Genomic DNA, 24,262 nt, shown 5'->3' on the forward strand with positions numbered 1-24,262 from the left:
CAAACAAAACTGAGGTGCAAAGGAGAAATACAATTTTTTTTTTTAAGAAGCGGAAGGCTGATCGAGGGATTTTAAAGAGAGAGCAGGAAATGATTAGCCACACAACTGAAGCGAATCTCAGCTGAGGAAAGAGGAACCCACGGAGCGTGGACAGGACAGTGGACCCAGCAATCCGTTCCATTGCCTTTCTTATTAACCCCCAAACCTTGATCCTGGGTAATTTAATTTAGGTCAATAGAGGCGTAATTTACAGAAAAAATGCTGTTGTAATTTACCTGATTGGAACAAGAGTTGGAAAAAACTTGAGCTGTCCAAGATCCCAGCAGTAGGAGCAGGTTCCTCCCTCTCCAGAGCTCGGAGCGGAGAAGCCTCAGTGTTTCCAGAACTGGGCGTCTTAACGGTTCCCTCTCAAAGTTAAGCTCGCCGGAAAAGGACTTGGATTGGTGCAGCTCAGGTCATGTGACCCTCTATCACTCAATCTACTCTGTACTGGGAGGAGGGGCCGGATTCCCGACCCCACCCAGAGGGACCAAGGGGAGAGAGCCTTATGCGTGAGAGGGTTCTTCTCAGGCGCCAGCGCCACCCTCCTACATCTCCTTGGCACAGTGTCTCTCCTTGTCGCCTCAGCACCGCCTGGCCAGGGTTTCTGCCAGGCCGGGTCTCAAACCTAGAGAACTGATGTCCAAATTGATAGTCTACACAACAGAGGGTGTGAACTTAAAAATGAGTGGCGGGCTTCCCTGGTGGCGCAGTGGTTGAGAGTCCGCCTGCCGATGCAGGGGACACGGGTTCGTGCCCTGGTCCGGGAAGATCCCACGTGCCGTGGAGTGGCCATGGCCACTGAGCCTGCGCATCCTGAACCTCTGCTCCGCAACGGGAGAGGCCACGACAGTGAGAGGCCCGTGTAGCGCAAAAAAAAAAAAAAAAAAGAAAAGAAAAGAAAAGAAAAAGAAAAAACACGAGTGGCCAATGACGACATAAAGCCATCAGACTTTAGTTTCCCTGGGGCTCCGCTATATTAAACAAGCAGTCGACTCCCCACCAAAACATAGGAAAAATGTATTCTTGCCTCTGTGCAGTAAAGCCAGCATAGCATTTACACTGATATTTGACAAAAGCAACGTAATGGAGAAAACTGCCGCCCACTAATAGCTCTCCTATCAATTGCAAGGATAGCTAATAGTATTTGTTTCCAACCCTCTCCCTGGACTCCTGCTTCCACTTCTTCCCTGTCTGCTTCCTTTTCTGGTCCCAATTGTTTACCACCTTTTGGAATACAGTACACTTTATTCATATGCTATTTTGTAAATTGGCCATCTCCCTTGGTGGAAAAATATGAATTCCAGGAGGGCAGGAATCTTTGTTGGTTTGTTCATTAACATATCCTAAGTGCTTATAGTAATGCCTGGTTCACTGGATACTTGAATATTTGTTGAATGAATTTTTCTCCAGCCACACTAGCCTCTTTCTTGTGCCTCTAACCCTAACTCACCAAACATGTTCCCCTACAATTATGTGTTTTCCGGTAATAGACTGCCCCAGATAGCCCTATAACCACCTTCCTTACTAAACTCACATCTCTGTCACCTTATCAGACAAGGCTTACTTTTCTTCATGACACTTAGCATGTCATCATAGCTTTTCTGGGTTGTTTTCCTTTGTTTGTTCGTTTGTTTTCTTTTTTGTTTATATATTGCTTTAGTTTACTTTTGTTTTTTTCTGTATTCTTTCTTCAACAGCTTTTCTATGTTTTTAAATTTTAATTTATTTTCGGCTGCGTTGGGTCTTTGTTGCTGTGTGCAGGCTCTCTCCAGTTGCAGCGATTGGGGGCTACTCTTCGTTGCGGTGTGCAGTTTTCTCACTTCAGTGGCTTCTCTTGTTGCGGAGCACGGGCTCTAGGTGCGCAGGCTTTAGTAGCTGTGGAACACGGGCTCAGTAATTGTGGCTCATGTTCTCTAGAGCACAGGCTCAGTAGTTGTGGCGCATGGATTTAGTTGCTCCGTGTCTGTGGGATCTTCCCACTCAAACCTGTGTCCCCTGCATTGGCAGGCAGATTCTTAACCCCTGTGCCACCAGGGAAGACCAACAGTTTTTCTTATAATCTAATTGCAGATAAAGAAGTAGAGCAGCCAAGGCCACTTTAATTTTTACAGTACAATGTCATCTTTCAGTAGATGGGGTAATCACATCAAATATCTTAAGACTGGATCCCTGGTTTTATGGCTTTACCACTTAGTGGTACCACAAGCTACATGACCTTGGCCAGTCACATCAACTCTTCCAAGATTTCATTATCCATATTCAAAAGGAGAATGGCAATTTTTTAAAATTTTATTTATTTATTTATTTATTTTCAGGAGGTTCTTATTACTTATCTATTTTATACATATTACTGTATACATGTCAATCCCAATCTCCAAATTCATCCCACCACCACCACCACCCACACACACTTTCTCCCCTTGGTGTCCGTACATTTTTTCTCTACATCTGTATCTCTATTTCTGCCTTGCAAACAGGTTCATCTGCATTATTTTTCTAGATTCCGCATATATGTGTTAATCTACAATATTTGTTTTTCTCTTTCTGACTTACTTCACTCTGTATGACAGTCTCTAAGTCCATGCACATCTCTACAAATGACCCAATTTTGTTCCTTTTTAAGGCTGAGTAATATTCCATTGTATATATGTACCACATCTTCTTAATCCATTCATCTGTCGATGGACATTTATGTTGCTTCCATGACCTTGCTATTGTAAATAGTGCTGCATTGGGGTGCATGTGTCTTTTTGAATTATGGTTTTCTCTGGGTATATGCCCAGTAGTGTGATTGCTGGGTCATATGGTAATTCTATTTTTAGTTTTTTAAGGAACCTCCATACTGCTCTTCTTAGTGGCTATATTCATTTACATTCCCACCAACATTGCCAGAGAGTTCCCTTTTCTCCACACCGTCTCCAGCATTTGTTGTTTGTAGACTTTCTGATGATGCCCATTCTAACTGGTGTGAGGTGATACCTCATTGTAATTTTGATTTGCATATCTCTAATAATTAGTGATGTTCAGCAGCTTTTCATGTGCCTCTTGGCCATCTGTATGTCTTCTTTCGAGAAGTGTCTATTTAGGTCTTCTGCTCATTTTTTAATTGGGTTGTTCATTTTTTTAATATTCAACTACATGTGCTATTTATATATTTTGGAGATTGACCATTTGTCCATTGATTCGCTTGCACATACTCTCTCCCATTCTGAGGGTTGTCATTTTGTCTTGTTTATAGTTTCATTTGCTGTGCAAAAGCTTTTAAGTTTCATTAGGTCCCGTTTGTTTATTTTTGTTTTTATTTCCATTACTCTAGGAGGTGGATAAAAAAGATCTTGCTGTGATTTATGTCATAGAGTGTCCTTCTGATGTTTTCCTTTAAGAGTTTTATAGTGTCCGGAGTTACATTTAGGTCTCTAATTCAATTTGAGTTTATTTTTGTGTATGGTGTTAGGGAGTGTTCTAATCTCATTCTTTTACATGTACCTGTCCAGTTTTCCCAGCACCACTTATTAAAGAGACTTTCTTTTCTCCATTGTATATCCTTGCCTCCTTTGGCATACATTAGTCGACCATAGGTGCATGAGTTTATCTCTGGGCTTTCTACCCTGTTCCATCGATCTATATTTCTGTTTTTGTGCCAGTATTATATTGTCTTGACTATTGTACATTTGTAGTATAGTCTGAAGTCAGGGAGCCTGATTCCTCCAGCTCCATTTTTCGTTCTCAAGATTGCTCTGGCCTTTCGGGGTCTTTTGAGTCTCCATATAACTTTTAAGATTTTTGTTCTAGTTCTGTAAAAAATGCCATTAGTAATTTGATAGGTATTTCTTGAATCTGTAGATTGCTTTGGATAATATAGTCATTTTCACAATGTTGATTCTTCCAATCCAAGAACATGGTATATCTCTCCATCTGTTTTTGTCATCTTTGATTTCTTTCATCAGTGTCTTATAGTTTTCTGAGTACTGTTCTTTTATCTCCTTAAGTAGGTTATTCCTAGATATTTTATTCTTTTTGTTGCAGTGGTAAATGGGAGTGTTTCCTTAATTTCTCTTTCTGATCTTTTGTTGTTAGTGTATAGGAATGCAAGAGATTACTGTGCATTAATTTTGTATCCTGCTACTTTACCAAATTCATTGATTAGACATGGTAGACTTCTGGTGGCATCTTTACTATTATCTCTGTAGAGTATCATGTCATCTGCAAACAGTGACAGTTTTACTTCTTTTCCAGTTTAGGTTCCTTGTATTTCTTTTTCTTCTCTGATTGCTGTGGCTAGGACTTCCAAAACTATGTTGAATAATAGTGATGAGAGTGGACATCTTGTCTTCTTCCTGATTTTAGAGGAAATGCTTTCAGTTTTTCACCATTGAGAATGATATTTGCTGTGGGTTTGTTGTATATGGCCTTTATTAATCGAGGTAGGTTCCCTCTATGCCCACTTCCTGGAGAATTTTTTATCATAAATGGGTGTTGAATTTGGTTGAAAACTCTTTCTGCCTCTATTGAGATGATCATACAGTTTTTATCCTTCAGTTTGTTAATATGATGTATCACATGATTGATTTACATATATTGAAGAATCCTTGCATTCCTGGTATAAATCCCACTTGATCCTGCTCTATGATCCTTTTGATGTGTTGGTGGATTCTGTTTGCTAGTATTTTGTTGAGGGATTTTGCATCTATTTTCATCAGTGATATTGGTCTGTAATTTTCTTTTTCTGTAGTGTCTTTGTCTGGTTCTGGTATCAGGGTGATGGTGGCCTAGTATAATGACTTTGGGAGTGTTCCTTCCTTTGTAATTTTTTGGAAGAGTTTGTCAAGGATGGGTGTTAGCTCTTCTCTAAATGTTTGATAGAATTCACCTGTGAAACCATCATGTCCTGGACTTTTGTTTGTTGGAAGATTTTTAATCACAATTTCAACTTTTTTACTTGTGATTGGTCTGTTCATATTTTCTATTTCTTCCTGGTTCAGTCTTGGAAGGTCATACCTTTCTAAGAATTTGCCCATTACTTCCAGGTTGCCCATTTTATTGGCACATAGTTGCTTGTAGTAGTCTCTTATGATCCTTTGTATTTCTGCTGTGTCTGTTGTACCTTCTTCTTTTTCATTTCTAATTTTATTGATTTAAGTCCTCTCCCTCTTTTTCTTGATGAGTCTGGGTAAAGGTTTATCAATTTTCTTTATCTTCTCAAAGAAACAGCTTTTAGTTTTATTGATCTTTGCTATTCTCTTCTTTGTTTCTTTTTTTCATGCTCTGATCTTTATGAATTCTTTCCTTCATCTAACTTGGGGTTTGTTTGTCCTTCTTTCTCTAGTTCCTTTAGGTGTAAGTTTAGATTGCTTAATTGGGATTTTTCTTGTTTCTTGGGGTAGGATTGTATTGCTATAAACTTCCTTCTTTGAACTAATTTTGCTGCATCCCATAGGTTTGGAGTCATCGTGTTTTCACTGTCATTTCTTTTAACATATTTACTGAAGTATAATTTCTTTACACTTCGCGGGCGGAGACTGTGGGAGGCGGAGGAGGGAGCTTCGAAGCCGCGGAGGAGTGCAGTGCACAGCAACGGGTGCGGAGGGCAAAGCGGGGAGATTCCCGCACAGAGGATCGGTGCCGACCTGCACTCACCAGCCCGAGAGGCTTGTCTGCTCACCCGCCGGGGCGGGCGGGGATGCGAGCTGAGGCTCTGAGGCTCGGGTTTCGGTTTCGGATGGAGCGCAGGGAGAGGACTGGGGTTGGTGGCTTGAACATAGCCTGAAGGGGTTAGTGCACCACAGCTAGCCGGGAGGGAGTCGGGGAAAAGTCTGCACCTGCCGAAGAGGCAAGAGACTTTTTCTTCCCTCTTTGTTTCCTGGGGCGTGAGGAGAGGGGTTTAAGAACGCTGCTTAAAGGAACTCCAGAGACGGGCGTGAGCCGCGGCTAAAAGCGTGAACCCCAGAGACAGGCGCGAGCCGCGGCAAAAAAGCGCGGACTCCAGAGACGGGCGCAAGCCGCGGCTAAAAGCGCGGACCCCAGAGGCGGGCGGGAGACGTTAAGGCTGCTGCTGCCGCCACCAAGGCGCCTGTATGCTAGCACAGGTCACTCTCGACACCCCTCTTCCGCGGAGCCTGTGCAGCCCACCACTGCCAGGTTCCCGGGATCCAGGGACAACTTCCCCGGGAGAACGCACAGCGGGCCTCAGGCTGGTGCAAAGTCACGCTGGACTTTTCCCCCGCAGGCCCGCCCCGCATTCCATGCCCCTCCCTCCCTGCCGGCCTCAGTACGCCAGAACCCCCGAATCAGTGGCTCCTTTAACCCCGTCCTGTCTGAGCAAAAAACAGACGCCCTCCAGCGACCTACACGCAGTGGCAGGGCCAAATCCAAAGCTGAGCACTGGGAGCTGTGAGAACAAAGAAGAGAAAGGGAAATCTCTCCCAGCAGCCTCAGAAGCAGCGGATTAAAGCTCCACAATCAACTTGATATACCCTGCATCTGTGGAATACCTGAATAGACAACCAATCATCCCAAATTAAGGAAGTGGACTTTAGGAGCAAGATCTATTATTTTTTTCCCTATTCCTCTTTTTGTGAATGTGTATGTGTATGCTTCTGTGTGAGATCTTGTCTGTATAGTCTTGCTTCCACCATTTGTCCTAGGGTTCTATCCGTCCATGGTTTTTTCTTAAAATTTTTTTCTTAATAATCAATTTTAATTTTAATAACCTTATTATACTGTACCTTCGTCCTTTCTTTCTTTCTTTCTTTCTTTCCTTCCTTCCTTCCCTCCTTTAGACAACGAATCATCCCAAATTGAGGAGGTGGTCTCTGACAGCAAGATTTATGATTTTTCCCCCTTTACCTCTTTTAGTGAGGGTGTATGTGTATGCTTCTGTGTAAGATTTTATCTGTATAGCTTTGCTTCCAACATTTGTCCTAAGGTTCTATCCGTCCCTTTTTTTTTCCTAAATAAGAATTTTTTAATTCAATAACTTTATTATACTTTATTTTATTTTTACTGTATCTTCTTTCTTTCTGTTTTTCCTTCTTTCCCTCCTTCCTTCCTTCCTCCCTCCCTCCCACCCTCCTTTCTTTCCCTCTTACCTTCTTTCCTTCTTTGCTTCTTTCTTTCTTTCTTCCTTCCTTCCTTCCTTCCTTCCTTCCCCCCTTTCCTTCTTTCTTTCCTCATACTTCTACTAATTCCCTCTACTTTTTCTCCCTTTTATTCTGAGCCGTGTGGATGAAAGGCTCTTGGTGCTCCAGCCAGGATTCAGGGCTCTGCCTCTGAGGTAGGAGAGCCAAATTCAGGACACTGGTCCACAAGAGACCTCCCAGCTCCACATAATATCAAACGGCGAAAATCTCCCAGAGACCTCCATCTTAACACCTGCACCCAGCTTCACTCAACAACCAGCAAGCCACAGTGCTGGACACCCTATGCCAAACAACTAGCAAAACAGGAACACAACCCCACCCATTAGCAGAGAGGCTGCCTAAAATCATAATAAGGCCACAGACACCCCAAAACACACCACCAGACGTGGACCTGCCCACCAGAAAGACAAGATCCAGCCTCATCCACCAGAACACAGGCACTAGTCCCCTCCACCAGGAAACCTACACAACCCACTGAACCAACCTTAGCCACTGGAGACAGACATCAAAAACAGCGGGAACTACAAACCTGCAGCCTGCAACAAGGAGACCCCAAACACAGTAAGATAAGCAAAATGAGAAGACAAAAAAACACACAGCAGATGAAGGAGCAAGATAAAACTGCACCAGACCTAAGAAATGAAGAGGAAATAGCCAGTCTACCTGAAAAAGAATTCAGAATAATGATGTTAAGGATGATCCGAAATCTTGGAAATAGAATGGACAAAATGCAAGAATCAGTTAACAAGGACCTAGAAGAACTAAAGATGAAACAAGCAACGATGAACAACACAATAAATGAAATTAAAAGTACTCTAGATGGGATCAATAGCAGAATAACTGAGGCAGAAGAACGGATAAGTGACCTGGAAGATAAACTAGTGGAAATAACTACTGCAGAGCAGAATAAAGAAAAAAGAATGAAAAGAACTGAGGACAGTCTCAGAGACCTCTGGGACAACATTAAACGCACCAACATTCGAATTATAGGGGTTCCAGAAGAAGAAGAGAAAAAGAAAGGGACTGAGAAAATATTTGAAGAGATTATAGTTGAAAACTTCCCTAATATGGGAAAGGAAATAGTTAATCAAGTCCAGGAAGCACAGAGAGTCCCATACAGGATAAATACAAGGAGAAATACGCCAAGACACATATTAATCAAACTGTCAAAAATTAAATACAAAGAAAGCATATTAAAAGCAGCAAGGGAAAAACAACAAATAACACATAAGGGAATCCCCATAAGGTTAACAGCTGATCTCTCAGCAGAAACCCTACAAGCCAGAAGGGAGTGGCAGGACATACTGAAAGTGATGAAGGAGAAAAACCTGCAGCCAAGACTACTCTACCCAGCAAGGATCTCATTCAGATTTGATGGAGAAATTAAAACCTTTACAGACAAGCAAAAGCTGAGAGAGTTCAGCACCACAAAACTAGTTTTACAACAAATGCTAAAGGATCTTCTCTAGGCAAGAAACACAAGAGAAGGAAAAGACCTATAATAACGAACCCAAAACAATTAAGAAAATGGGAATAGGAACATACATATCGATAATTACCTTAAGTGTAAATGGACTAAATGCTCCCACCAAAAGACACAGATTAGCTGAATGGATACAAAAACAAGACCCTTATATATGCTGTCTACAAGAGACCCACTTCAGACCTAGAGACACATACAGACTGAAAGTAAGGGGATGGAAAAAGATATTCCACGCAAATGGAAACCAAAAGAAAGCTGGAGTAGCAATTCTCATATCAGACAAAATAGACTTTAAAATAAGGACTATTAAAAGAGACAGAGAAGGACACTACATAATTATCAAGGAATCGATCCAAGAAGAAGATATAACAATTGTAAATATTTATGCACCCAACATAGGAGCACCTCAATACATAAGGCAAATACTAACAGCCATAAAAGGGGAAATCGACAGTAACACATTCATAGTAGGGGACTTAAACACCCCACTTTCACCCATGGACAGATCATCCAAAATGAAAATAAATAAGGAAACACAAGCTTTAAATGATACATTAAACAAGATGGACTTAATTGATATTTATAGGACACTCCATCCAAAAAGAACAGAATACACATTTTTCTCAAGTGCTCATGGAACATTCTCCAGGATAGATCATATCTTAGGTCACAAATCAAGCCTTGGTAAATTTAAGAAAATTGAAATTGTATCAAGTATCTTTTCTGACCACAATGCCATGAGACTACATATCAATTACAGGAAAAGATCTGTAAAAAATACAAACACATAGAGACTAAACAATACACTACTTAATAATGAAGTGATCACTGAAGAAATCAAAGAGGAAATCAAAAAATACCTAGAAACAAATGACAATGGAGACACAACGACCCAAAACCTGTGGGATGCAGCAAAAGCAGTTCTAAGGGGAAAGTTTATAGCAATACAAGCCCACCTTAAGAAGCAGGAAACATCTAGAATGAACAACCTAACCTTGCACCTCAAGCAATTAGAGAAAGAAGAACAAAAAAACCCCAAAGCTAGCAGAAGGAAAGAAATCATAAAAATCAGATCAGAAATAAATGAAAAAGAAATGAAGGAAACAATAGCAAAGATCAATAAAACTAAAAGCTGGTTCTTTGAGAAGATAAACAAAATAGATAAACCACTAGCCAGACTCATCAAGAAAAAAAGGGAGAAGACTCAAATCAATAGAATTAGAAATGAAAAAGGAGAAGTAACAACTGACACTGCAGAAATACAAAAGATCATGAGAGATTACTAAAAGCAACTCTATGCCAATAAAATGGACAATCTGGAAGAAATGGACAAATTCTTAGAAATGCACAACCTGCCAAGACTGAATCAGGAAGAAATAGAAAATATGAACAGACCAATCACAAGCACTGAAATTGAAACTCTGATTAAAAATCTTCCAACAAAGAAAAGCCCAGGACCAGATGGCTTCACAGGCGAATTCTATCAAACATTTAGAGAAGAGCTAACACCTATCCTTCTCAAACTCTTCCAAAATATAGCAGAGGGAGGAACACTCCCAAACTCCTTCTACGAGGCCACCATCACCTTGATACAAAACCAGACTAGGATGTCACAAAGAAAGAAAACTACAGGCCAATATCACTGATGAACATAGATGCAAAAATCCTCAACAAAATACTAGCAAACAGAATCCAACAGCACATTAAAAGGATCATACACCATGATCAAGTGGGGTTTATTCCAGGAATGCAAGGATTCTTCAATATACGCAAATCTATCAATGTGATAAACCATATTAACAAATTGAAGGAGAAAAACCATATGGTCATCTCAATAGATGCAGAGAAAGCTTTTGACAAAATTCAACACCCATTTATGATAAAAACCCTGTGGAAAGTAGGCATAGAGGGAACTTTCCTCAACATAATAAAGGCCATATATGACAAGCCCACAGCCAACATCATCCTCAATGGTGAAACACTGAAAGCATTTCCACTAAGATCAGGAACAAGACAAGGTTGCCCACTGTCACCATTCTTATTCAACATAGTTTTGGAAGTTTTAGCCACAGCAATCAGAGAAGAAAAGGAAATAAAAGGAATCCAAATCGGAAAAGAAGAAGTAAAGCTGTCACTGTTTGCAGGTGACATGATACTATACATAGAGAATCCTAAAGATGCTACCAGGAAACTACTAGAGCTAATCAATGAATTTGGTAAAGTGGCAGGATACAAAATTAATGCACAGAAATCTCTGGCATTCCTATATACTAATGATGAAATATCTGAAAGTGAAATCAAGAAAACACTCCCATTTACCATTGCAACAAAAAGAATAAAATATCTAGGAATAAACCTACCTACGGAGACAAAAGACCTGTATGCAGAAAATTATAAGACACTGATGAAAGAAATTAAACATGATACAAATAGATGGAGAGATATACCATGTTCTTGGATTGGAAGAATCAACATTGTGAAAATGACTCTACTACCCAAAGCAATCTATAGATTCAATGCAATCCCTATCAAACTACCACTGGCATTTTTCACAGAACTAGAACAAAGAATTTTGCAATTTGTATGGAAACACAAAAGACCCCGAATAGCCAAAGCAATCTTGAGAACATAAGAAGGAACTGGAGGAATCAGGCTCCCTGACTTCAGACTATACTACAAAGCTACAGTTATCAAGACGGTATGGTACTGGCACAAAAACAGAAAGATAGATCAATGGAACAGGATAGAAAGCCCAGAGATAAACCCATGCACATATGGACACCTTATCTTTGATAAAGGTGGCAGGAATGTACAGTGGAGAAAGGACAGCCTCTTCAATAAGTGGTGCTGGGAAAACTGGACAGGTACATGTAAAAGTATGAGATTAGATCACTCCCTAACACCATACACAAAAATAAGCTCAAAATGGATTAAAGACCTAAATGTAAGGCCAGACACCATTAAACTCTTAGAGGAAAACATAGGCAGAACACTGTATGACATAAATCATGGCAAGATCCTTTTTGACCCACCTCCTAGAGTAATGGAAATAAAAACCAAAATAAACAAATGGGACCTAATGAAACTTCAAAGCTTTTGCACAGCAAAGGAAACCCTAAACAAGACCAAAAGACAACCCTCAGAATGGGAGAAAATATTTGCAAATGAAGCAACCGACAAAGGATTAATCTCCAAAATTTACAAGCAGCTCATGCAGCTCAATATCAAAAAAACAAACAACCCAATCCAAAAATGGGCAGAAGACCTAAATAGACATTTCTCCAAAGAAGATATACAGACTGCCAACAAACACATGAAAGAATGCTCAACATCATTCATCATTAGAGAAATGTAAATCAAAACTACAATGAGATATCATCTCACACCAGTCAGAATGGCCATCATCAAAAAATCTAGAAACAATAAATGCTGGAGAGGGTGTGGAGAAAAGGGAACACTCTTGCACTGCTGGTGGGAATGTGAATTGGTTCAGCCACTATGGAGAACAGTATGGAGGTTCCTTAAAAAACTACAAATAGAACTACCATATGACCCAGCAATCCCACTACTGGGCATATACCCTGAGAAAACCAAAATTCAAAAAGAGTCATGTACCAAAATGTTCATTGCAGCTCTATTTACAACAGCCCAGAGATGGAGACTACCTAAGTGTCCATCATCGGATGAATGGATAAAGGAGATGTGGCACATATATACAATGGAATATTACTCAGCCATAAAAAGAAACGAAATTGAGCTATTTGTAATGAGGTGGATGGACCTAGAGTCTGTCATACAGAGTGAAGTAAGTCAGAAAGAAAAAGACAAATACCGTATGCTAACACATATATATGGAATTTAAGAAAAAAAAATGTCATGAAGAACCTAGGGGTAAGGCAGGAATAAAGACGCAGACCTCCTAGAGAACAGACTTGAGGTTATGGGGAGGGGGAAGGGTGAGCTGTGACAGGGCGAGAGAGAGTCATGGGTATATACACACTAACAAACGTAGTAAGGTAGATAGCTAGTGGGAAGCAGCCGCATGGCACAGGGATATTGGCTCGGTGCTTTGTGACAGCCTGGAGGGGTGGGATAGGGAGGGTGGGAGGGAGGGAGACGCAAGAGGGAAGACTAATGGGAACATATGTTTATGTATGACTGATTCACTTTGTTATAAAGCAGAAACTAACACACCATTGTAAAGCAATTATACCCCAATAAAGATGTTAAAAAAAATTTCTTTACAATGATGTGTTATTTCCTGCTTTATAACAAAGTGACTCAACTATGCATATTCATGTATCCCCATATCTCCTCCTTCCCTCTTGTGTTCATTTTCATTCGTCTCTAGGTATTTTTTGATTTCCTCTTTGATTTCTTCCAGATCTCTTGGTTATTTAGTAACATATTGTTTAGCCTCCAGGCATTTGTGTTTTTTACATTTTTTTCCCTATTAGTTACTTTTAGTCTCATAGCTTTGTGTTCGGAAAAGCTGCTTGATATGATTTCAATTTTCTTAAATTTACTGAGGCTTGACTTGTGACGCAAGGTGTGATCTATCCTGGAGAATATTATGTGTGCACTTGAGAAGAAATTGTGATCTGCTGTTTTTGTATGGAATGTCATATAAATATCAATTAAATCTCTCTGGTCTATTGTGTCATTTAAAGCTTGTGTTTCATCATTAATTTTCTGTCTGGATGATCTGTCCATTGCTCTCAGTGTGATGTTAAAGTCCCCCACTATTATTGTATTGCTGTTGATTTCCACGTTTATAGCTGTTATCATTTGCTTTATGTATTGAGGTGATCCTATGTTGGGTGCATATATATTTATGATTTTTATATCTTCTTCTTGGATTGATCCCTTTATTGTTATGTACTGTGCTTCCTTGTCTCTTGTCACATTCTTTATTTAAAAGTCTGTTCTGTCTGATATGAGTATTGCTACTCCAGCTTTCTTTTGATTTCCATTTACATGGAATATCTTTTTCCATCCCCTCACTTTCAGCCTGTATGTGTCCCTAGTTCTAAAGTGGGTCTCTTGTAGACAGCATATATATGGGTCTTGTTTTTGTATCCATTCAGCAAGCCCCTGTCTTTTGGTTGGAGCATTTAATCCACTCACATATAAGGTAATTATCAATATGTATGTTCCTGTTACCATTTTCTTAATTGTTTTGGGTTTGTTTTTGTTGGTCCTTTTCTTCTCTTGTGTTTCCCACTTAGAGAAGTTCCTTTAGCATTTGTTGTAGAGCTGGTTTGGTGGTGGTGAATTCTGTTATCTTTTGCTTTTCTGTAAAGTTTTTGATTTCTCTATCAAATCTATCCTTGCTGGGTAGGGTAATCTTGGTTGTAGGTTCTTCCCCTTCATCACTTTAAATGTATCATGTCACTCCCTTCTGGCTTGTAGAGTTTTTGCTGAGAAATCAGATGTTAACCTTCTGCGAGTTCCCTTGTATGTTGTCATTTTTCCTTTGTTGCTTTTAGAAATTTTTCTTTGCCTTTAATTTTTTTCAGTTTGATTACTATGTGCCTTTGTGTGTTTCTCTTTGGGTTTATCATGCCTGGGTCTCTCTGTGCTTCCTGGACTTGGGTGGCTATTTCTTTTCCCATGTTACAGAAGTTTTCAACTATAATCTTTTCAAATATTTTCTTGGGTTCTTTCTCTCTCTCATCTCCTTCTGGGACTCCTATAATGCAAATGTTGGTGCGTTTATTGTTGTCCCAGCGGTCTCTTCAGCTGTCTTCATTTGTTTTCATTCTTTTTTCTTTATTCTGTTCTACAGCAATGAATTCCACCATTCTGTCTTCCAGGTCCCTTATCCGTTCTTCTGCCTCAGTTATTCTGCTGTTGGTTCCTTCTAGTGTATTTTTCATTTCAGTTATTGTATTGTTCATCTCTGTTTGTTCTTTAATTCTTCTAGGCGTTTGTTCTTTAATTCTTCTCAGTCTTTGTTAAATATTTCTTGCATCTTCTTGATCTTTGCCTCCTTTCTTTTTCTGACATCCTCGATCATCTTCACTATCATAATTCTGAATTCTTTTTCTGGAAGGTTGCCTACCTCCATTTCATTTAGTTGATTTTCTGGGGTTTTATCTTGTTCCTTCATTTGGTACAAAGTCCTCTGCCTTTTCATTTTGTCTATCTTTCTGTGAATGTGGTTTTCATCCCACAGGCTGCAGGATTGTAGCTCTTCTTGCTTCTGCTGTCTGCCCTCTGGTGGATGAGGCTATCTGAGAGTGGCAATTGATGTGACTTCTTAAGACTGTTGATTGGTCAGAGGCAGCGCCACAGCCGGGGTAGAGCAGCAGCAGTTTACAGCTGAACTGAGAGGATTCCAAGGACTTAGAGGACTGTGGAGCCCAAGATGGAAGGAGTATGAGTCACTGAATGACCCATTTCCCTGTTGTTAACTCGTACTGGACTGTGATACACCAGAATTACATCTACACGTGGAACAACTCCTACAGAACACCTACTGAACACTGGCAGAAGACCTCAGACCTCCCAAAAGGCAAGAAACTCCCCACGTACCTGGGTAGGACAAAAGAAAAAAGAATAAACAGAGACAAAAGGATAGGGACGGGACCTGCACCAGTGGGAGGGAGCTGTGAAGGAGGAAAGGTTTCCACACACTAGGAAGCCCCTTTGCAGGTGGCGGAGAGGGAAGGTTTGGAGCTGCGGAGGAGAGCACAGCAACAGGGGTGCAGAGGGCAAAGTGGAGAGATTCCCACAGAGAGGATCGGCACCGACCAGCACTCACCAGCCCTAGAGGCTTGTCCGCTCACCCGCCAGGCCGGGCGGGGCTGGGATCTGAGGCTCGAGCTTTGGTCAGAATGCAGCGAGAGGACTGATGGCGGCGTGAACAGAGCCTGCAGGGAGTTAGTGCACCACGGCTAACCGGGAGGGAGTCCGGGGAAATGTCTGGACCTGCCAAAGAGGCAAGAGACTTTTCCTTCCCTCTTTGTTTCCTGGTGCGCGAGGAGAGGGGATTAAGACTGCTGCTTAAAGGAGCTCCAGAGACGGGCGCAAGCCACGGCTAAAAGCACGGAACACAGAGACGTGCATGAGACGCTAAAGCTGCTGCTGCCACCACCAAGAAGCCTGTGTGCGAGCACAGGTCACTATCCACACCCGCCTTCCGGGGAGCCTGTGCAGCCTGCCACTGCCAGGGCCCCGGGATCCAGGGACAACTTCTCCGGGAGAACGCACGGCGCGCCTCAGGCTGGTGCAACGTCATGCCGGCCTCTGCCGCCGCAGGCCCGCCCTGCACTCCGTGCCCCTCCCTCACCCCAGTCTGAGTGAGCCGGAGTCCCCGAAGCAGCTGCTTCTTTAACACCGTCCTGTCTGAGCGAAGGACAGACACCCTCCAAAGCTGAACCCTGGGTGCTGTGCGAAGAAAGAAGAGAAAGGGAAATCTCTCCCAACAGCCTCAGAAGCAGCGGATTAAAGCTCCACAATCAACTTGATGTACCCTGCATCTGTGCAATACATGAATAGACAACGAATCATCCCAAATTGAGAAGGTGAACTTTGAGGGGAAGATTCATGATTTTTTCCCCTTTTCCTCTTTTTGTAAGTGTGTATGTGTATGCTTCTGTGTGAGATTTTGTCTGTATAGCTTTGCTTCCACCATTTGTCTAGGGTTCTATCCGTCCATTTTTGGTGCTATTTTTTTAAAAAAATTTTTTTCTTAATACTTATTTTTTATTTTAATAACTTTATTTTATTTTACTTTATCTTTTCTCTTTCTTTCTTTCTTACTTTCTTTCTTTCTTTCCTTCCTTCCCTCATTTAGACAACGAATCATCCCAAATTGAGGAGGTGGACTTTGAGAGCAAGATTTATGATTTTTGCCCCTTTTCCTCTTTTTGTGAGTGTGTATGTGCATGCTTCTGTGTGAGATTTTGTCTGTATAGCTTTGCTTCCACCATTTGTGCTAGCATTCTATCTGGCCGTTTTTTTTTTCTTTTTTTAAAAATTTTTGTTTCTTTTAATTATTTTCTATTTTAATAAGTTTATTATATTTTATCTTACTTTATTTTAGTTTACTTTATCTTCTTTCTTTCACTCTTTTTTTCCTTCCTTCCCTCCTTCCTTCCTTCCTTCTACCCTCCCTCCCTCCCTCCCTCCTTTCTTTCTTTCCTTCCTTCTTTCTTTCATTCTTATTTTCTTTCTTTCTACTTCTACTAATTCTTTCTCTCTACTTTTTCTCCCTTTTATTCTGAGCCATGTGGATGAAAGGCTCTTGGTGCTGAAGCCAGGAGTCAGTGCTGTGCCCCTGAGGTGGGAGAGCCAACTTCAGGACCCTGGTCCACAAGAGACCTCCCAGCTCCATGTAATATCCATCTCAACACCAGCACTCAGCGTCACTCAACGACCAGCAAGCTACAGTGCTGGACACCCTATGCCAAACAACTAGCAGGATAGGAACACAAACCCAGCCATTAACAGTGAGGCTGCCTAAAATCTTAATAAGTCCACAGACACCCCAAAACACACCACCAAACGTGGACCTGCCCACAAGAAAGACAAGATCCAGCCTCATCCACCAGAATACAGGCCCTAGTCCCCTCCACCAGGAAGCCTACACAACCCACTGAAACAACCTTAGCCACTGGGAACAGACACCAAAAACAACAGCAACTACGACCCTGCTGCCTGCAAAAAGGAGACCCCAAACACAGGAAGATAAGCAAAATGAGAAGACAGAAAAACACACAGCAGATGAAGGAGCAAGATAAAAACCCACCAGACCTAACAAATGAAGAGGAAATAGGCAGTCTACCTGAAAAAGAATTCAGAATAAGGATAGTAAATATGATACAAAATCTTGGAAATAGAATAGAAAAAATGCAAGAAACATTTAACAAGGACCTAGAAGAACTAAAGATGAAACAAACAACAATGAACAACACAATAAATGAAATTAAAAATACTCTGTAAGGGATCAATAGCAAAATAACTGAGGCAAAAAAAACGGATAAGTAACCTGGAAGATAAAATAGTGGAAATAACTACTGCAGAGCAGAATAAAGAAAAAAGAATGAAAAGAACTGAGGACAGTCTCAGAGGCCTCTGGGACAGCATTAAACGCACCAACGTTCGAATTATAGGGGTTCCAGAAGAAGAAGAGAAAAAGAAAGGGACTGAGAAAATATTTGAAGAGATTATAGTTGAAAACTTCCCTAATATGGGAAAGGAAATAGTTAATCAAGTCCAGGAAGCACAGAGAGTCCCATACAGGATAAATCCAAGGAGAAACATGCCAAGACACATATTAATCAAACTGTGAAAAATTGAATACAAAGAAAACATATTAAAAGCAGCAAGGGAAAAACAACAAATAACACATAAGGGAATCCCCATAAGGTTAACTGCTGAACTTGCAGCAGAAACTCTGCAAGCCAGAAGGGACTGGCAGGACATATTTAAAGTGATGAAGGAGAAAAACCTGCATCCAAGACTACTCTACCCAGCAAGGATCTCATTCAGATTTGATGGAGAAATTAAAACCTTTACAGACAAGCAAAAGCTGAGAGAGTTCAGCACCACCAAACCAGCTTTACAACAACAGCTAAAGGAACTTCTCTAGGCAAGAAACACAAGAGAAGGAAAAGACCTATAATAACGAACCCAAAACAATTAAGAAAATGGGAATAGGAACATACATATCGAAAATTACCTAAATGTAAATGGACTAAATGCTCCAACTAAAGACACAGATTGGCTGAATGGATACAAAAACAAGACCCATATATATGCTGTCTACAAGAGACTCACTTCGGACCTAGAGACACATACAGACTGAAAGTAAGGGGATGGAAAAAGATATTCCATGCAAATGGAAACCAAAAGAAAGCTGGAGTAGCAATTCTTATATCAGACAAAATAGATTTTACAATAAAGACTATTAGAAGAGACAAAGAAGAACACGACATAATGATCAAGGGATTGATCCAAGAAGAAGATATAACAATTGTAAATATTTATGCACCCAACATAGGAGCACCTCAATACATAAGGCAAATACTAAGAGCCATAAAAGGGGAAATCGACAGTAACACATTCATAGCAGGGGACTTTAACACACCACTTTCACCAACGGACAGATCATCCAAAATGAAAATAAATAAGGAAACACAAGCTTTAAATGATACATTAAACAAGATGGACTTAATTGATATTTATAGGACATTCCATCCAAAAAAAACAGAATACACATTTTTCTCAAGTGCTCATGGAACATTCTCCAGGATAGGTCATATCTAGGGTCACAAATCAAGCCTTGGTAAATTTAAGAAAATTGAAATTGTATCAAGTGTCGTTTCTGACCACCCACAACGCTATGAGACTAGATATCAATTACAGGGAAAGATCTGTAAAAAATACAAACACATGGAAGCTATACAATACACTACTTAATAACGAAGTGATCACTGAAGAAATCAAAGAGGAAATAAAATAATACCTAGAAACTAATGACAATGGAGACACAACGACACAAAACCTATGGGATGCAGCAAAAGCAGCTCTAAGAGGGAAGTTTACAGCAATACAAGCCCACCTTAACAAGCAGGAAACATCTCGAATAAACAACCTAACCTTGCACCTCAAGCAATTAGAGAAAGAAGAACAAAAAACCCCAAAGTTACCAGAAGGAAAGAAATCATAAAAATCAGATCAGAAATAAATGAAAAAGAAATGAAGGAAATGATAGCAAAGATCAATAAAACTAAAACCTGATTCTTTGAGAAGATAAACAAAATTGATAAACCACTAGCCAGACACATTAAGAAAAAAAGGGAGAAGACTCAAATCAATAGAATTAGAAATGAAAAAGGAGAAGTAACAACTGACACTGCAGAAATACAAAAGATCATGAGAGATTACTAAAAGCAACTCTATGCCAATAAAATGGACAACCCGGAAGAAATGGACAAATTCTTAGAAAGGCACAACCTGCCAAGACTGAATCAGGAAGAAATAGAAAATATGAACAGACCAATCACAAGCTCTGAAATTAAAATGGTGATTAAAAATCTTCCAACAAACAAATGCCCAGGACCAAATGGCTTCACAGGCGAATTCTATCAAACATTTAGAGAAGAGCTAACACCTATCCTTCTCAAACTCTTCCATAATATAGCAGAGGAAGAAACACTCCCAAACTCATTCTACGAGGCCACCATCACCTTGATACCAAAACCAGACTAGGATGTCACAAAGAAAGAAAACTACAGGCCAATATCACTGATGAACATAGATGCAAAAATCCTCAACAAAATACTAGCAAACAGAATCCAACAGCACACTAAAAGGATCATACACCATGATCAAGTGGGGTTTATTCCAGGAATGCAAGGATTCTTCAATATACACAAATCAATCAACGTGATACACAATATTAACTAACTGAAGGAGAAAAACCATATGATCATCTCAGTGGATGCAGAGAAATCTTTCAACAAAATTTAACACCCATTTATTATAAAAACCCTGTGGAAAGTAGGCATAGAGGGAACTTTCCTCAACATAATAAAGGCCATATATGACAATCCCCCAGCCAACATTGTCCTCAATGGTGAAAAACTGAAACCATTTCCACTAAGATCAGCAACAAGAAAAGGTTGCCCACTGTCACCATTCTTATTCAACATAGTTTTGGAAGTTTTAGCCACAGGAGTAAGAGAAGAAAAGGAAATAAAAGGAATCCAAATCGGAAAAGAAGAAGTAAAGCTGTCACTGTTTGCAGGTGACATGATACTATACATAGAGTATCCTAAAGATGCTACCAGAAAACTACGAGAGCTAATCAATGAATTTGGTAAAGTAGCAGGATACAAAATGAATGCACAGAAATCTCTGGCATTCCTATACACTAATGATGAAATATCTGAAAGTGAAATCAATAAAACACTCACATTTACCATTATAACGAAAAAAAATATCTAGGAATAAACCTACCTAAGGAGACAAAAGACCTGTATGCAGAAAATTATAAGACACTGATGAAAGAAGTTAATGATGATACAAATAGATGGAGAGATATACCATGTTCTTGGATTGGAAGAATCAACATTGTGAAAATGACTCTACTACCCAAAGCAATCTGCAGATTCAATGCAATCCCTATCAAACTACCACTGGCATTTTTCACAGAACTAGAACAAAAAAAATCGCAATTTGTATGGAAACACAAAACACCCCGAATAGCCAAAGCAATCTTGAGAACGAAAAACGGAGCTGGAGCAATCAGGCTCCCTGAGTGCAGACTATATTACAAAGCTACAGTAATCAAGACAGTATGGTACTGGCACAAAAAAGGAAATATAGATCAATGGAACAGGATAGAAAGCCCAGAGATAAACCTACACACATATGGTAACCTTATCTTTGATAAAGGAGGCAGGAATGTACAGTGGAGAAAGGACAGCCTCTTCAATAAGTGGTGCTGGGTAAACTAGACAGGTTCATATAAAAGTTAGAGATTAGATCACTCCCTAGCACCATACACAAAAATAAGTTCAAAATGGATTAAAGACCTAAATGTAAGGCCAGAAAGTATCAAACTCTTAGAGGAAAACATAGGCAGAACACTCTATGACATGAATCACAGCAAGCTCCTTTTTGACCCACCTCGTAGAGAAATGGAAATAAAAGCAAAAGTAAGCAAATGGGACCTAATGAAACTTCAAAGCTTTTGCACAACAAAGGAAACCATAAACAAGACCAAAAGACAACCCTCAGAATGGGAGAAAATATTTGCAAATGAAGCAACTGACAAAGGATTAAACTCCAAAATTTGTAAGCAGCTCATGCAGCTCAATATCTAAAAAACAAACCCAATCCAAAAATGGGCAGAAGACCTAAATAAACATTCTCCAAAGAAGATATACAGACTGCCAACAAACACATGAAAGAATGCTCAACATCATGAATCATTAGAGAAATGCTAATCAAAACTACAATGAGATATCATCTAACACCAGTCAGAATGGCCATCATCAAAAAATCTAGAATCAATAAATGCTGGAGAGGGTGTGGAGAAAAGGGAACACTCTTGCACTGCTGGTGGGAATGTGAATTGGTACAGCCACTGTGGAGAACAGTATTGAGGTTCCTTAAAAAACTACAAATAGAACTACCATACGACCCAGCAATCCCACTACTGGGCATATACCCTGAGAAAACCATAATTCAAAAAGAGTCATGTACCAAAATATTCATTGCAGTTCTATTTACAGTAGCCTGGAGATTGAAACAACCTAAGTGTCCATCATCGCATGAATGGATAAAGAAGATGTGGCACATGTATGCAATGGAATATTACCTAGCCATAAAAAGAAACGAAATTGAGCTATTTGTAATGAGGTGGATAGACCTAGAGTCTGTCATACAGAGTGAAGTAAGTCAGAAAAAGATAAATACCGTATTCTAACAAATATATATGGAGATTAAGAAAAAAAATGTCTTGAAGGACCTAGGGGTAAGACAGAAATAAAGACACAGACCTACTGTAGACTGGACTTGAGGATATGGGGAAGGGAAAGGGTAAGCTGTGACAAAACGAGAGAGAGGCATGGACATATATACACTACCAAACGTACTGTAGATAGCTACTGGGAAGTAGCCGCATAGCACAGGTAGATCAGCTTGGTGCTTTTTGATCGCCTGGAGGGGTGGGATAGGGAGGGTGGGAGGGAGGGAGATGCAAGAGGGAAGAGATATGGGAACATATGTATATGTATAACTGTTTCACTTTGTTATAAAGCAGAAACTAACACAACATTGTAAAGCAGTTACACTCTATAAAAGATGTAAAAACAGAAAACAGACTGTTGATTGTGTTCCATTCAGATAATGCATATATAGGGCTTAGCAGAACACTTGACAGTGATTATAAATGGATAATTATGACCATTATCATTGACTTATGTTATCAGAATTGAGCATTAAGAGATCTAGTGTTCTTCCTAGTCTCTATTGCTTAAAAGAGACTTCTTGGAAATGAAGTCACTTTAAACTACACAGTGCTATAGATTGTGTTTCAGTCCAAGGGAATTATAACCCCTGTCAAAACTTTTTACCATAGGTGGTTTATGGAAAATGTAAGTATTTAACGCATCTCAAAGCCAGTACCACTTTTTTAATGGGTAATCGCCAGTTGAAGTTCTTAGGGTGCCCAGAAAAATTTCTAAAGTGCCCCAGGCAAGTATAATGAAAAGCCAGTTCTCCCTCCATCAAAGGACAAGACATTAGCTCAGCCTAATGTCAGGATCTGCCCAGACAATCCTGAACAGAAAACAACTGATAGGTTGAATTGGTGTGCCACTTATACAGACAGCAACTGGGCAGGGTGCAATGATAATGCACTTCCTCTAGGTGGACCATTGCTGGATGAAGATCCAGAACAGCAGTAACTTTTCAAAAGAAGAATTTTAAGGTAATATTTTCCTTCTCATACCCCTACAAGAATATTGACAACAGGCTTCTCATATTTTAAATTTGCAAAGGTTGTAATTTCTGGTATATTGTAGATATGCTAGATAGATATGTTTTAGATATCCTTTTTCCAAACATTGGCACTACAAGTATAGTTCACTCAGTTTATAAAAAATGTTTAGCATATGACTGAACCATTGGAAATATAGTTCTCACCGAAAAAATTTCAAATATGAAGAGAATTACCTTTTATAAGTAAAAGTCTGGCTTCATTTGTCAATTTCAGTAAAATCTATAAATGACACTCTATTGTATCTTCCTTCTGAATTCCAAATCTAATATTAATCGGTGGATAGTAAGATAGAAAGAAAGGTAGAAGAAGCCCACTTTGTGGTCTCAGGACTATCTCCCAGGATCCATGCAGTTTCAATAAGAGAGACACTATTATGAATTCTATAGTTTCCACTTGTTTCTTTCTTTTAAATCCCACGTCTTTGCTGAGATTTTCATTTGTTTTAAGAGAATTTGTAACTGCTTCATAATTACTTTTAGGATGGTCACTTCAAAATTCTTGTCATTATTCCAACATTATTCACTTCAGCGTTGGCATCTATAGGTTGTCTTTTACTATTCAAGGTGTGATTTTCTTGATTCTTGGTATTGTGATCTCTATCATATCCTTGGCATTTTGAATACCACATTATCAGACTCTGGACCCTATTTACCTTTATTTTTTGCATAATTCTTGGGTGTAACACAGAGTGGTATGGGTTATATGTTCAGATTCCTGTTCTGATTCCACCCTAGCAAAAGTGGATTACTCTGTCATACTGCCTCAGTGGTAGCTGAACTCCCACCCCAGCCCTGCCTACCTTTCCAAAGAACGAGAGGCACCAATTCACAACATTTTGTTGCCTCAGAATGGGAGTATAAGCTCAGTTCTCCTCTGGGCATTGGTGACACTATGGAAGGGGAAAGGGAATGGCAGACTGAATAATTTGTGGCTGCCTGCAGGGCTGGGGGAAGAAGCTTGGCTAGCTTGCCACTGGGCTCTGAGACATCAAGGGGACAAGGGGAAAGCTGAGTGCTAAGCAACCCTGCCTCCCACTACCGGGTTTTGTCTTCATGATGGGTAGAGGTGAGGCTCAGC

This window comes from Lagenorhynchus albirostris, chromosome X, assembly GCF_949774975.1.
Source record: "Lagenorhynchus albirostris chromosome X, mLagAlb1.1, whole genome shotgun sequence".
NCBI lineage: Eukaryota > Metazoa > Chordata > Mammalia > Artiodactyla > Delphinidae > Lagenorhynchus > Lagenorhynchus albirostris.